This window comes from Mytilus galloprovincialis, chromosome 4, assembly GCF_965363235.1.
Source record: "Mytilus galloprovincialis chromosome 4, xbMytGall1.hap1.1, whole genome shotgun sequence".
Classification (NCBI taxonomy): domain Eukaryota; kingdom Metazoa; phylum Mollusca; class Bivalvia; order Mytilida; family Mytilidae; genus Mytilus; species Mytilus galloprovincialis.
The window spans coordinates 32440536-32456768 of record NC_134841.1 but is presented as its reverse complement, the minus strand read 5'-3'; positions in this window follow the sequence as shown (position 1 = coordinate 32456768).

Here is a 16233-nt window from a genome sequence, read left to right as displayed (position 1 = left end):
CAAATGGTAAAATAAACAGCCCAAACACAACAAATGAATGGATAACAACTGTCATATTCCTAACTTGGTACTTGCATTTTCCTGGTTGTAAAGCTAACTAAACCTCTTTTTCTGTTGCGAGATATTCACGCAGCATTCGATGGCCTTGTGTTGTTTTCTGCTCTTTGGTATGGTGGTAGTCTCAGTGACACATTCCACGTTTCAATCTCTATTCTAACATATCCCAAAACGTTTGTAACGTTTTTTGGTTGGTTTATTTTTAAAGTTTCATAGATTAGTGTTTTCGCCACACTTAAACCATATCTTATCATACCAATTTACTTATCTAATGTTCATCGGTTTTAACACATAGTCATATTGCAAATCTCATTTGAGTTATTAAATCTTTGTTCATTTTAGTTAGCTTTTGTAGGTATAAACACGAATTAAGTCTAAAAGTGCTTTCGATTATTGTTTTTTGAAAATAAAAAAAGGAGAGATAATTGTTTTGTGAGTGGTGTGTTTGTTCATATTTATAAAAAAAGTAAAATAAGTTAAATACTGAACTACTAGGAAAATTTAAAACGTAAAGTCCCTAATCAAATGTCGAAATCGAAATCTCAAACACATCAAATGAATGAAAAAAACTGTCACATATTCCTGACTAAGTACAGGCATTTTCCTTTGTAGAAAACGATGGTTTTATAGCTAGCTAAACTTCTAAATTGTATGACAGTTGCTTACAATATGTGAACAAAACAAACCGACATCATAGTAAAAAATGTCAAAAATAATTTCCGTAGTCATATTGTGTTTTAATCTTGATCACTATAAAAAAAAAACAAATATGTCTACATAGAAAAACAAAAGGCATAAAGACAAAACAAATAGAAAAATTAACGAAAGATAAGAATATCTTTTTTTTTTTACCATAGCACAATAACACCATGACGGGATACATAAGTACTGAGCCCGTTCAATGGATATTATCAAATATAACCTGAACAGTAAAAGTACTTATTTACAAAGACAAATAGAAGAACACAATAAAACGTAATTACATGATAAACAATGTCAGTACCTACAATCTATACTTCAAACCATCGTGTATTATTTTTAAAGTTAATACGGAATGTTTACCAACAAACTATCGATTACAAACAAGACTAGTCGTCCAATTGGATGTGCAATGTAATGTTCATTGAGACCATAAATGACTTATGATTCTCCAAAGTCTCATACTAGTCAAAAATATGTTTTTGAATGTAGGATTACGGGAATGCTCATTTATTCCTAATTCTTTTACAAGACACTCGTAGTAGTACGGTTTTCATATAAATACAATATGATTTGAAGCTTTGTCCGCGGAGACATATCGTATAAAGAGAAAAGATATTCCACAGTTTCTTTGTCTATACAAACAGACTTTGTCGATCATTCACACTATGTTTCAACTTGTGAACACGACGTTTTATCAGAGACCTGATTGGTTGACTCATTCTGGCAAGGTTTCTAGTTCAACTTCTTCTCGTTTATTCCATGCTCATGCGTAGTCCTCAATAGAATCCATAATTATTTTGAAGTAATTATTCAAATTGTATGTTAGGATTCTCTAAAGTTCGGACCATGCTATACCAACTTTCGGAGATGTTCATGTTGAATTATATTTTGATCCCCCAGAAATACCGTATAGCAGATTATTTTCGCTGGGTGCAAATTTTCGCTTATTTTCGCGAATAGAACAAAATCGCCAAAATAAATTCCGCCAATTTAAATCTGCATTTGCAAAAATAATGATAAACGTTTTGAATCCGCAGATAATTACCGCCAAAATATTTCGTATACCTTATTCAATGAAAATCGCGAAATTTTACACCCGCAAAAATTACCAGCTATACAGTAACATGACCAGAAGAGCTGTAAACATAAGACGAAAGGGAACACAATCACATGTACGAGATTTCTTTAGGTAATGTTCTAAATCAAGTTACTTCAATTCTAACTTATAGTTAAATACTTTAGGTGCTAAGATTTTGATGTAACTGTATGATACATTAAGAGCAGTATATAATGTTTAGAAGTAGCTAATTATATCTGAAATATTTGAAATAGTATATGTTCAAGATTTTAAATGTTTATAATAAATCTTTTTATAATTTGATCAGTCTGTAGTCTGTAGTAACTTAAACGTTTTAATGCTCTTACATACCTATTGAGTTGTCTCCAAACTTTTGTTCTAGAGCTTATCTGATGAATGTTTCATTACGATCGAAACACGGCTCGTGCTTATTCAGTTTTACATTGTTACTTTATATATATTTATTATACATTTTATACATGCAATATATGCCATATTTGTATACATCGTTTTATTATAAACTCTTTCTCTCTTTGTCTTTGTCTTTTCCACGCAAATCTTCTGTAGATGTTCCTTTGAACGTTGTAAGTTTCGTGTGCTGCATAAATATTGTCACTAAACTACATTTGTTCAGCATATTAATTCGTCAATTTGTTAATCATTGTAAATCCCTTTAAATTAAGTCTGTTGATCGTAGCTTAACTTGATTTCCCACTTTGAATAATCAACCACATCTATAGCGTTAATCAGGAAATGACTTCAATCACGGATAGTAATGAACTATATAAGGTATAATTTCTCTGTCGTCTGAAAGAACAAGGATTTCCGTTGCAAATACCAACTAAATACAACTGTCTCTCAGACCTCTGTAAACAGTAACCGTGATTTGCCGTCGAATTATCTAAGGATTACACCCATCTATGTAGTCACTGACAATATGAAATATAAATGACAGTCAATTTTAATCAATTACCAAGTGCAATAACAAGACTCATTTTTTGTATTTGTGAGACATATGAAAATAGAAAAGTATATATGTTTATTGTATTATTTATTATATCGTATAATGTTGAAATTAGACGATGGTCGTTGTTACAATTGAAATATTAAACAAACAGAAAAATTTCAAAGGATCTATAAAAGTGATTACAAGTAAGAAATTTTTGAAGTAAATATTTTGACTATATATTAAATGTTATGACTACGAATCTGTACAGTAAACGTTTAAAAACTACATTGTGTTCCACAAACCAGGTTCAATCCACCTTTTTTTCATAAAATGCCCTGTACCAAGTAAGGAAAATAGCCATTGTTACATTATAGTTCGTTTCTGTGTGTGTTACATTTCGGTGTCGTGTCTCTGTTGTGTCGTAGTTCTCTTATATTTGATACGTTTCCCTCAGTTTTAGTTTGTAACCCAGTTTTGTTTTTTCTCTGTCGATTTATGAATTTTGAATAGCGTTATACTACTGTTGCCTTTATTTTTCATCATTTTGTAATCTAAGTTTTAACATAGATTGAAGGCACTTTTTTAAATTTTAAATTCAATATTCAGTATTATGGCAGCAAATATATTGTAAAAGGATTTTTTCTCACCATTACCATATATTATTACAATATATATACTATCAAAATTCAAAGAAAATGTCTTATATTCCGTGTTCTTCTACAAAATGCAAAAAAGGAATATTATATTTTTTCTTTCTATTTCGACATAATGATGCAATTAACAATGTCGTTAAACTTGTATTATTCAGAGAAAGGACATCGTCTGTATAGTGAAATGTGAAGTTAAAATAGATTTCTAGATTTATCAAAGACCTTTGTTAGCCAAAAAATATAGAAGTGGTTGTTCCTACGTTTCATCTTTTTCTTATGCCAACTAGTCTTAACAACCATAAGCTGTCGCAGTTTCCAATTTGCAAGTCCGATAGTTTTCTTTTTTTTGCAAGGTGAGGGCATGTTTTTTTTTTCAGGATGCGAACTTCCATGGATATTAAATGTTCAGACTAATAAAATTGTTGATTAAAATGTCATTTGGTGTTAATGTCTGTGCTATGGCCGCACAGTCGTTTGTGTAACTCTATTTCGTTTCATCGACATTGCTAAGTTTCAAGTTAATTGGACTTCAACTTCATCAAAAACTATCTCGACCAAAAACGTTAACCTGAAACGGGACAGACGGACGGACAGATGGACGGACAAACGGACGGACGGACGAACGGTACAACGAACAGACCAGAAAACCAAATGCCCATAAATAATGCATAAAAAGAACTTTTGTAATAAAAAATACATTATAGTTTTATACGCATTACTCAGAAAGATATATAATATTGCTAACATACAAAATATAGTCGAAATTATTACAAGGCGATTTTCCATTTAAAATGAAGTACTTGATACATATTTTTGTTTTATGAAGGTATTCTAACAAAAACTGTCATTCTTAATTTTCTTTGACTTGGTTACTCTTTTGTATTCACCAAGTGTTTGATAAGGTAGAAATTTGAGATACATGGTTATCAGATGACACCAGTAGTGAAATATTGCAAATACTCATATTTCTTCGAACTTTCTCCAAAAAAATACTTCGACAGATATTCAACATTTAAATGCATTATTAATATTTCGTGGTGTTAAATAAAACATGTTGTTACTAAATAAAAACGATCTTGTATACCATTATCAATGTATGCACTAAAACATGTCCCAATTGGATTTCAAATTCATTGATTTGAATTGATATACAATTAGATAAAGCATGAACAGTTAAAGTGATCAAAGAGAAGAGATATTAAGACTATGCTCCAATGAAAACATATCTTTCATTAATCAAAGCACACCTGAAAGTTGAAATATTAAATATGAAACATATAAATATTTTAATAGAAGTTAAATGGATTTAAAATATTGTGTCATCAAGAAATCCATTTAATTAATCTGCAGGCTCGGCAAGAGAGAAGCCAAAGGGTCGATTTAAATAAGGTGATGCAGGCATATGCTTAAATAGAAAAATCCAGTACATACAGATCGATTCACAGAGAGATATAAAGAATACAAAAACAAATTTAAAAAATAACAAACAAAAAAAACCTACGAAAACACCGCAAAAAAAAAAAAGAATAAGAAAATAATATTTTCTCAGGATAAAAGAAAATCGTATATTAAAAAAGAAGCCAAAGGGTCGATTTAAATAAAGTGATGAAGACATTTGCTTATATAGAAAAATCCAGTACATACAGACCGACATACAGAGAGATCAAAAGAATACAAAAACAAACTTAATAAATAACAACAAAAAAGAAAAAGAAAATACAGCAAAAGAAATTGGATAAAAAATTGTATTTTCTCAGAATAATCGAAAATAGGGAATTAAAAAATCTTCGTCGATTTTTAGTTTTGTAAATAGTTTATATTGAAAACTTAAGTAAGATACATATATAGGTTTTTTGTGTATGTGCTTGTACTTCCTGTTTTGTTTTTATCTGTCAAATTAAGGAGATTTAGATAAAAACCTTTATGGATCTGGTGTGTCCGAAGAGCTTGAATGAATTTCTATGCGTCAGGAGCAATACTTCTGTAATTTGATAGCCAATGATGTATAAGTACATTAAAACATGAGTAGCTAGAGTTACAAAAAGGAACTTAAACGAATATATATAGATATATTTAACAAAAAAAACCACCAAACGATGCATTTAAAACAGATCTATTATGATACAATTAGTAGTTTTTTGTTGTTCTTGGTAATGGGAAATGTGTGTTTGATTGCAATATAAATAGTGTAGCAATGTAACTTGATAGACAATATATCAGTCAATTCCGTATTTTGACTCTGTTGAGTTCCTTTTATGATTTTCTTAATAGAGAATTTTACTCATTCTCGAAGCAGCTGCTAAAGGAGAATTGTTTATTGTGAAGTATCTTCGAATATTATACGAAGACCTGATAATTATATTTTGGAATATCTTTTTTTCTTAAATGACTGACGATTATTTTCTACATAGCGGAGTTAAAAATTTGTCATCTTTTTCTTGTTCATGTCAATGCCTTGATTTTTGTATTTGACATAAGCAACTCGACAGATGCCAATTCGCCTTTTCGGAATCTAATGCATTCTGGGTAATATTTTCAAAAACGTACACCAAAACATTGTGATTGGTTTTAAACGTTCTAAACAATGGAAATTCATCCAATGACGTAACGTTATTTTCATTTTGTTGTACGAACAATGAGATTACCCATAAATCTTTGGATTCTGAAAAGGCGAAATACCTTTACTTTACTTCAGAGGTGCATACAAGTCAACTTTTATAAAATTGTGTTGTTATGTAGTGCTGTGTGGAATATCATTTGATGTTATCTTCTTTACTTTGTATTGTTTGTCCATCTGCGCTGTAAGATTTTATTCCCCTCCTAATATTTCTTTCTACATCGCAACTTACATATTAGTAAAACCACAGTTTTGCTTAAAACCATTCATAATTCCGAGTATCTTTTTTATATATAAAAAAAGTATCAATTTGTATTGTAGACCAATGTATCAAATTGAGTTAGCAGTATAGTTTGAATTTCTAAAGGCAGAAAGCTAGCTTACTGGAAACACAATGATTTATTCATCTAAAGGCAGAAAGCTAGCTTTACTGGGAAAACACAATGATTTATTCATCTAAAGGCGGAATGACATGGAAATGTAAATTCAAAAGAATCGTAGCTCTTGATTTCATATTTTTTTAAGTTTTCAAAATTAAAGCAAAGAATTTTGTCGTTTTGGCAAGAAAGTGTTAATTTGATTATTTGATCATCGAACGTCTTATTGGCAACTGATGTTATCCTCCTGTCTGAAGTATTTCAGCTAGTAATGTAAACTTAATGCTGTCTTAATGTTAAACAATATTAGTATGTTATTAATATTCATTCTAAGCACACTTTGTCATAAATAACGGATATTGATGATAATCGCAGAGATAATGACATAATATTTGTAACAGATGACAGATTTCTCCAAGTCTCGTTATGACAATTCTTAATCCCGGTCTCACTAACTACCCATCTGACAAGACAAGTCTAAGCTTTATTCTAGATTAAACGCCTTTTCGATCAACAGTGCAGAGAATTGTTAATTAAATGTTGTATTGGACGAATTATTATTGCACTTCTTTAAATTCTGAAAAATCGCTTTAAATTTCAATATAAATCAAAATACAGAAGTCCATTTTTATTAGCCAGTTGTGGTCCGTTGGAAGTTATGTCATGTTGAAAAAATTACGTTTTTCATAAGTACTATATCTTTTTTTCCATCTCGGAGAATATCTCAATACTAAAAACTATGTTTTGAGTTGCTGATAACATCTTATTTTAATAACGTGAAACTGAACATTGCCGGTACTTTATATTTCACTAAGCACATGGCATTTTGTAGTAATAGCAAATACTGTTCGGCTTGAAGTCAGAAAAAAAATGAGTACTTGTCTTCTTATGTACAATTTGTGAAATAGCCCTTTAAATCAGACTCAACCTGTCGGTCTAGTACAAATTTGAGTATTTATTCCACATATACACATATTACATTAATTATCATATTCCCGTCCTGATATTTGCTTGCAAAAAAGTCACTAGACGTTTAACACCGATTGATCCATACGTATTATTAGTAAATAAATTTTAGTCTTAAACGGTCGTTTTGATCTAAACAACTTCTGAACAATAAATTGTTAAGTCAGGTTCAGCTGTTTAGGACTGCACCTGCATACCATCAAATCTGACTAACGATAAAATATAGATGCATATCGTGACTATCTATGAACGGAGGGACCAATATCATTATCAGGGACAGGATTTAAAAAAATATACATATAGATATAAAGAAAGAAAGAAAGTCCAAATTATCACCAAATTGAGTGGAAATTGTATAAATAAAGGCAACAGTAGTATACCACTGTTCGAAATCATAAATCGATTGAAAAAAAAACTAAATCCGGGTTACAAACTAAAACTGAGGGAAACACATCAAATATAAGAGGAAAACTACGACACAACATTAAAATGTAATACACATAAAAACGAACTATAATATAACAATAGATATAGGAAGATGTGGTGTGAGTGCCAATGAGACAACTCTCCATCCAAATAACAATTTAAAAAAAAGTAAACCATTATAGGTCAATGTACGGCCTTCAACACGGAGCCTTGGCTAACACCGAACAACGAGCTATAAAGGGCCCAAAATTACTAGTGTAAAACCATTCAAACGGGAAAACCAACGGTCTAATCTCTATAAAAATAAAATAAAAACGAGAAACGAGAAACACGTATAAATTACATAAACAAACGACAACTACTGTACATCAGATTCCTGACAGGTGCAAACATTTGCAGCGTGATTAAACGTTTAAATGGATCCAAACCTTCTGCCTTTTTCTGAAACAATAGCATAACATCACAACATAGAAAAACACACGATAAAATATCAATTGGCAGGCTTAACTCAATCAAAAAACGTACATTAATACACTATAAACGAATAAATTTAATCTGCGATATCTGAATGCAAATGCACAGTTAATAAAATATAAGGGACAACATTCAAGGCCAAAAAGCAAACAAACAAGTCCAAACAAAGCCATGTCAAGAAACCACTGCGAAATATTTAACCCTTCGAAAATATTAACTTTAGAAGAAAAAAACGGTTTTAAAAAAAATACAGGTAAATCTTGAAGTTTATACAAATGTAGTAAAAAGAAGTGATATTCCAAATAATCAAAGCTGGAATATATGGCCATTTTCCTGACATGGTACAGGACATTTTAATTTTTAAAAAGATGGTTGGTTGAACCTGGTTTTGTGGCATGCAAAACCTCCCGCTTTTATGGCAACATTGAATATAACATTAAATTTACAACATTACATGATAGGACTATAATACAAATAAATTGGAGAATATAAAGGACAGAGAAACACACGAGTAATAGCTAACAAAGATACCAGGTTTAAAGATTAATACGCCAGACGCGAGTTTCGTCCACACAAGACTAACCAGTGATGCTCTGATGAAAAAAAAATCGAAAGCCAAATCAAGTACAAAGTTGGAGAGCAATCAGGACCAAAAGTTCCAAAAAATTGTGCCCAATACGGCTAGGGTAAACATCTGCTATATGCTAAGAGAATGCTTCGTATAAGCATATGTAGCTATTATACAAAATATCTTTGCAGAAGTGTTTCTGTGCGTGATGTCATGAACTAACATACATATCAGTAACAAATATACCAAGGTGAAGGTACTGATTGTCCACATTTATTATTAAAAATGTATACATTCAAGTCATGTTTGTTCCTGTGAAGCTTTTGATCGAAGACAAACTTCTTATTTTATATATTTTACAGGTCCGTCACCAGTGACGTGTCGGTACAGTAGAAAATCTTCCCGTGATTGCGATTAAAACCTTATATCATATAGTCTGAGGGTTGTTTGATTTTAAGGTTTTATGTGCTTTATATACAAATATTGGAGTCAATTTTGATATCATATTGCTTGGTTTGCATTGAAGGACATGCATAACTAATATGAAATGTGTTTCATCTGAAACATAATACATAATTTTCATTTCAAAATTTCATTTTTATTTTTATAGGTTTGGTGAATAGTGTTCTTTCTATTTGTTTACGTATGTACATAATTAGCAAAAATAATTGTTTTAAGCATTTATATGTTTTCATAGTTTTGTTACATATTCAAATTGATATTTTTATTAAAACCAAATTTAACTTCAATATGAATAATAAGTTCTCGAAAGTTTAAAAGGAAAAAATCTTCATATTGTACATGTATGTAATGTTGCAGTATTAAAGAACAATTCATGATAAGCCTTTGAACATTGAAAACATAAGTAAAATCATTAAAATTCTGAACTCCCAGGAAACTTTAAAAAAAAAATGAAAGTGCCTAATCAAATGGCAAAATCAAAAGCTCAAAACACACCAAACGAATGGATAACAACTGGCATATTCCTAACTTGGTACAGACATTTTCTTATGTAAAAAATTGTGGATTAAACCTGGTTTTATAGCTTTCTAAACCTCTCACTTGTATGAAAGTCGCAGTAAATTCTCATATATTGACAAAGATGTTTGAACAAAACAAAAATACATAATAGAATTAGGTTAAAATGTCAAAAATAAGGGTACAGCTGTCAACGTTGTGTTATAATCTTAATTGCTATAAAACAATATGTAACAATATATATATAAATAAGCACAAAAAGCCATATAGAAAAAAGTATAATCACAAAAATACTGAACTTAGAGGAAAATCAACTCGGAAAGTCCATAATCACATGGCAAAATCAAATAACAAAACGTATCAAAAACGAATGGACAAGAACTGTCATATTCCTGACTTGGTACAGGCATTTTCAAATGTAGAAAATGGTGGATTAAACCTGGTTCTATAGCGCTAACCCTCTCACTTTAATGACAGTCTCATCAATTTCCGTTATATTTACATTGATGCGTTAAATAAACAGACACAATAAATAAAATAGTCAAAATATGGGTACATCAGTCATCAGTCATCAGTCATCAGTCATAGAAAACGCATGTATAATATATAACTAAAGATGTTATCTAAAACAATCTCTTGATATAAGCAAAAAAAGGTAAATAAAAGTGGACCACAGGGGCCAACAACTGCTGCATCTGATCTGGAAATTACTATAACGGTTTTAACATGGGTTTTTTATAATAAAAACATTATTGCCTCGATTGTTGCAGATATTTTGAAGTCTCTGTCGAATTAGTTTAAGACCTAACTATAACTGTCTAAAACTAGAGTCAATTTCTTAATCTATTCATATGCTGTATTATTCGTCATGATGACTACCTTAATCAACCTAATACTTTAGCGATTTTTCTAATATAATATAATGTTGCGAATATATTTTCTATCTCTGTTGAATGAAAAATATTTAAAATCTGGTATCAACATTTTATATCTTTGTCACCTACAACTTAATATCTAATTTCAAATAATAAAAATAATAATGAAAATTTATAGAGCGCCCTATATAAAAAATAAAAATAACCCTAAGGCGCTGTACATTCAGCATGGTATTAAAACAAATCAAAGACAAACACATAAAAACATACACTGTGTTAGATTCAAATACTAAAATAAAATATAAAACTAAAATGTCTACGTTGATATAAAAAGGTCAATACAATATAAAACAATACAATAAAAAAAAAATACTTTAGACTTTAAGTTTATAAAGTTGAACGAATTGTCGTTAATTAATTTTTCACCCAAGATGTCTTTCAAGACATTTTTTTCTGAATAAATGATACATCGATCAAGCAGTATATTATTTACTCAGTCTTTTATAATGGTCTTCTCGTTTAAAAGAAACCATAACAGTTTTAATTGAAACAATGCAAATTTACTTGAAATGTTTAGAATTAGCATTCACGCTCATTCATAAGCCTGTCACAATTTGTATTGATAATCCATTTTTAAGAAATCGCAACAATAATTCAACGAGACATTTCTCAAAAAGAAATTGATAGATTTGATGGGTTCGTGCAATAAATTTCATTGAAAGAATATTTCTAGATTAGGTTTTAATTTTCGTGGATGTTTAAATTACAGTTTTTTCTTTATATTAATTTCATAGTTCTTTCTTAACTGCTACAATTCTTAATTATTTATATTATACCAAAAAGGAAACCTCGATTTACATAATGTTAAAATCTTTTACTGCACGTACTTATTACAATGGACCAATATGATCATAAGCCTGTTTAATGCCAGAAAATAATAGAGTAGAAAGTCTTCAGATCGTTGATTGAATGTCAATGAAAGCTCCTTTAATGCCGAGGAGAGTTCCATGATCCTTTCAGTCTAAACTAGCAATTGTTGTTTTTGATTAGCGATACAAACCGTCTTGATTAATAAACATTGATTTAAACGCCTTACCTGAAGGATTTAATTAACTCGATGACTATATAACAAGTCTTTTCTGACTTTAAAATTATTGCAATTTAAGTGAAGATTTAACACTGTCATCGGTAAGCCCCTCGGAAACTTGGACAATGTATTATTTTAGGGTTTACTTCAGATGTCAAGGAGGACTTTTATCTTAAACAATGCTTTGATGCTCTAGCTGGCTTACTATTATTCTAATTATTCATTCTTACTGTCAGTTGACCACTGGGTTGGTTAACTAGAGTGTCTATATTAATTATGATTGACAAGAAGTGGTCACATAGCATCTTATAATTATAGTTTGTTCATTAGGCACCGTTTTACCTGAATACTTGAAAAAAATCTCCCATTTGATTCTTCCATTATATTTTAATCAGTATATAACTCTTGCATTTTAATTTGACCATTTTGTTCTATGCCAATTCCTGACAATGCAAGTTTTGTGAACTTGCGTCACCTGCATATGCATACTATCAAATTTGGCTAACGATGAAACTATATAATAAGGGACCAAGATCTTTATTTGGAAAATTAAAAACAAATTGGAAAAGAAAATCCAAATTGTCATCAAAATGAGTGGAACTATATAAAACAACTGCTTTTTTGCAAAGAGAATGTGTTGTTTAAGTGTCTGTACATAGTTGAAAAAAAAAAATATTAATCATTTTGTGTTTCTTTGATTGCCGATCATTGCTGCAAAGAATTAACATACACAACAGGGAGAAATCTACCAAAATGAAGACCTTATTTGTCCTCATGTCAATTAATGAAAATGAATAATTCAAACTATACTTGTTCCTGTGTCGCTATAGATCTAAAACAGACTTTTTATTTTCACATTCAGTTAAAAGGTCCAACACGTCACACGTGGCATATCGGTATGCCCTTATTTCGTAGTTTAGGGGTCGTTTGATTTAAAGGGGTTTTTGTTTACGCTCTCGTTCACATCCAATAACCTGTAGTCGAGGGGTTGTCCTTTGCCTTTATCTGTAAATAAAGGCAACAGTAGTATACCGCTGTTCAAAAATCGTAAATCCATGTACAAAAAAACAAAATCGGGGAAAACAAACCAAAACCGAGGGAAACGCATTAAATACAAGAGGAGAACAACGACACAACATTCAAATGCAACACACACAGCAACAGACCAAGTACAAGACAAAATCCGATGAGAATAACAAATATAACATCAAAACCAAATACATGAATTTGGGATAGAAAAGTACCGTGACACGACTTATAGTAATGTGAATTCACACTATCTGTCATTTTTACTTTTTGTTAAAGTTATTAGTTTAATAAGTTTATTAGTTTTCTGTTAATTATTTTATATTGTGTTACCGCGAAAAAATGTATAGCATATAATTCGGTATAGGTTTTCCCAGTATTCCCCGTTGTTGGAGGTCGGGTTTTCAAATCCTTATCAATTGATCTTTTGAGAAAAAATAATCTTCTGGTAGTAGATTCAAATCTCAATATTCATATATTGCTTGCTTAGATTTAGAAAAACAATGGAGAAACTCATTAATATTATTTCAATTATCATGATCAATGTAGGCAATTGAGTACCACACGCAAATGAAGAAAATAATTTGGATTAATATAACACCTTCATTCTTTACATTTGAAACGATTGAATAAAAGTGTAACTACCCCTTTGTGATAGGGTAAAAATGTTAAAGATAAACCATAAATAAACCTCTTAGCATTTGCCATTTGACGACACTGGGTAAACATCGAACAATTGTGAGATGGAATCACGTAATTTACGTTTCTAAAACTTTCTTCGTATCTATGAATAAAATAATAAATTTCATTATCAATTTTAACTATATAACAAAATATTTTTAAAATTCAATTTTAAGCGCAAAGACTTCAGTGTTAAAGTCACACGACTGTTAAGATTTTTACAAATAACACTGAAGCTTTAAATTAATATTTCAATAGAATATATAATTACACAGTTAAGCCTTTTCCATTTTTTTCTCGCATAATTTCAACATATGTTTTCAGAGAAAAGAAGTTTATTGTACACAAGAGATTTATATTTTATTGCTGATATGTTTTTAATTGAAATTAAAAAAAAAATTATGATGAACAAGATTTTTTTTTTAAATAAAAGAAATATTAATAAAACAATGACAATTTATGAGTCTGATGTAACTGGTTTCTTAACCAACTAAGCAATTTTTTGCCGGCCTTGAAAATTTTTAAATTGATTTGCAACCATTTGCTTCCAATGACAAACAATATTTATTTGTGATTGCTCACATCAATTTTGTTTTACTATTAATCAAGAAAGCACACGTACATGTTTATAATATATTCTGCAGCGATTGGTTTGAATTTGTTTTAGATAAATTTATTTGGCCTTTCTTACTTTATGGTTCGAGCATCATTAACGAGTCTTTCGGTGTAAAACGAACTGCACGTCTGGCAGAATAAAATAGAAATCCTGGTATCTATGATGAGTTTATTTCATATAGGATCAGCAAAACCGATATACCAAATGTCGACATCAGAGTGAACATGTTTAAATTATAAAACAATTGTATTCATCATTATCATGAAAAGAGTTCATTTCAAGGCATTCTTCAATTAAATAAAATGTCTTCGGCAGAAACAATATTGTATTTTCAGGCACTCACAAAAACTATGGTTACCTTCTAATTTGATTATGTCAAGTAAAACTTCAAACAACATGTCACAAACACTGATGTACGTCGGTTTCATGTCTTTATATGAATGAATAAATGGACGGTTTTTCATAGTGCATTCCGTATATATACAACAACAGATACGTGTAAGTACAATATCCCATTGAAGTCAGTCAATTGAATTATTGGAAATACTGAGAACGTTCTACCCAGGAATTGACTATCTTTAGTTAGCTGTAGTTTGCAAAACCTTCGGAGAAGAGTCCTCCATCCCCTTCAACATCGTTCTTTATTTGGCCTTTTAATATTCCTTATTCGAACGTCATTGGTCGATATTATTTAGATAAAACGCCAGTCCATTGTACAAACTTGCAAGCCTAATATGTTTAATGAGTCTCATTTTTATATTATGTCATACTGCAGAATTTTTAAGATACAGACATGACCGAAGTAATTTTAAAATATAGTATTGAGTAATACAATCGATTTTAGAAAAAAATAATTTAACAAGAGGCTGTCACAACGACAGCAAACCGGATTTATTAACATTTATTTGTGTCCTGGCAATATCACAAGAACCATTACTGATGAATGTGAAAGTTAAAATCGTCAATATCAAATTTGACTTCCATTTTGTCATCAGTATCAACATATTAAAATTTGAAAAGCTTAGATTGAATGGTTCATGAGTAAATGCAACGTGAATGGAAACGCCATTTTACGATCTTTCAAGAACCATAACTCCTGAACGGTAAAAGTCAAAATCGTCATTATTGAACTTGACCTCTATTTTGTCATCAGTAACAACATATAAAAATTTCAAAAGCTTTGGTTGAATGGTTCATGAGAAAATGCACGGACACGACTCGAAACACCATTTTTCAATCTTTCAAGAACCATAACTCCTGAACGGTAAAAATCAAAATCGCCATTATTGAACTTGACCTTTATTTAGTTGTCAGTAACAACATATTAAAATTTTAAAAGCTTTGGTTGAACGGTTCATGAGTTAATGCACGGACACGACTGGAAACTCCATTTTTCAATCTTTCAAGAACCATAACTCCTGAACGGTAAAAATCAAAATCGCCATTATTGAACTTGACCTTCATTTAGTTGTCAGTAACAACATATTAAAATTTTAAAAGCTTCGGTTGAACGGTTCATGAGTTAATGCACGGACAACATTTGATTCCCGCCCGCCCGCCCGCCCGCCGTACATCCCCAATTCAATAACCGACATTTTTATCACAAAAATCCGGTTAAAAAGCCAAACTTAAATACTAAAATTATGACGGAGCTCTAACAGATAAATGGATTATCTAAATTAGTTTTGTAATTTTCGGTCCTCAATGGTCTTCAATTTCGTACTTTATTTGGCCTTTTTAATTTTTTTCATTCGAGCGTCACTAATGAGTTTTTGTAGACGAAACTGCGCCTGGCACAGATACAAAATTTCAATACAAGTATCCCAGATGAGTTTATTTACAACATGAGTAACAATTGATGACACGAATGTGACCTACAGAATTAGACTATTTAACGGGTTTAAGAGCAGTACGACGGGTGCCACATGTGGATCAGGATCTGCCTACCCTTCCGGAGCACCTGAGATTACTCCAGTTTTTGGTGGGGTTTGTGTTGATTAGATTATAGTTTTCTATTTTGTGTTTTGTGTACTATTGTGTAGTTCTCTTTTTTTGTCAGGGCGTTGTGTTTTTGATCTACGAGTTTGAATGTTTCTCTGGTATCTT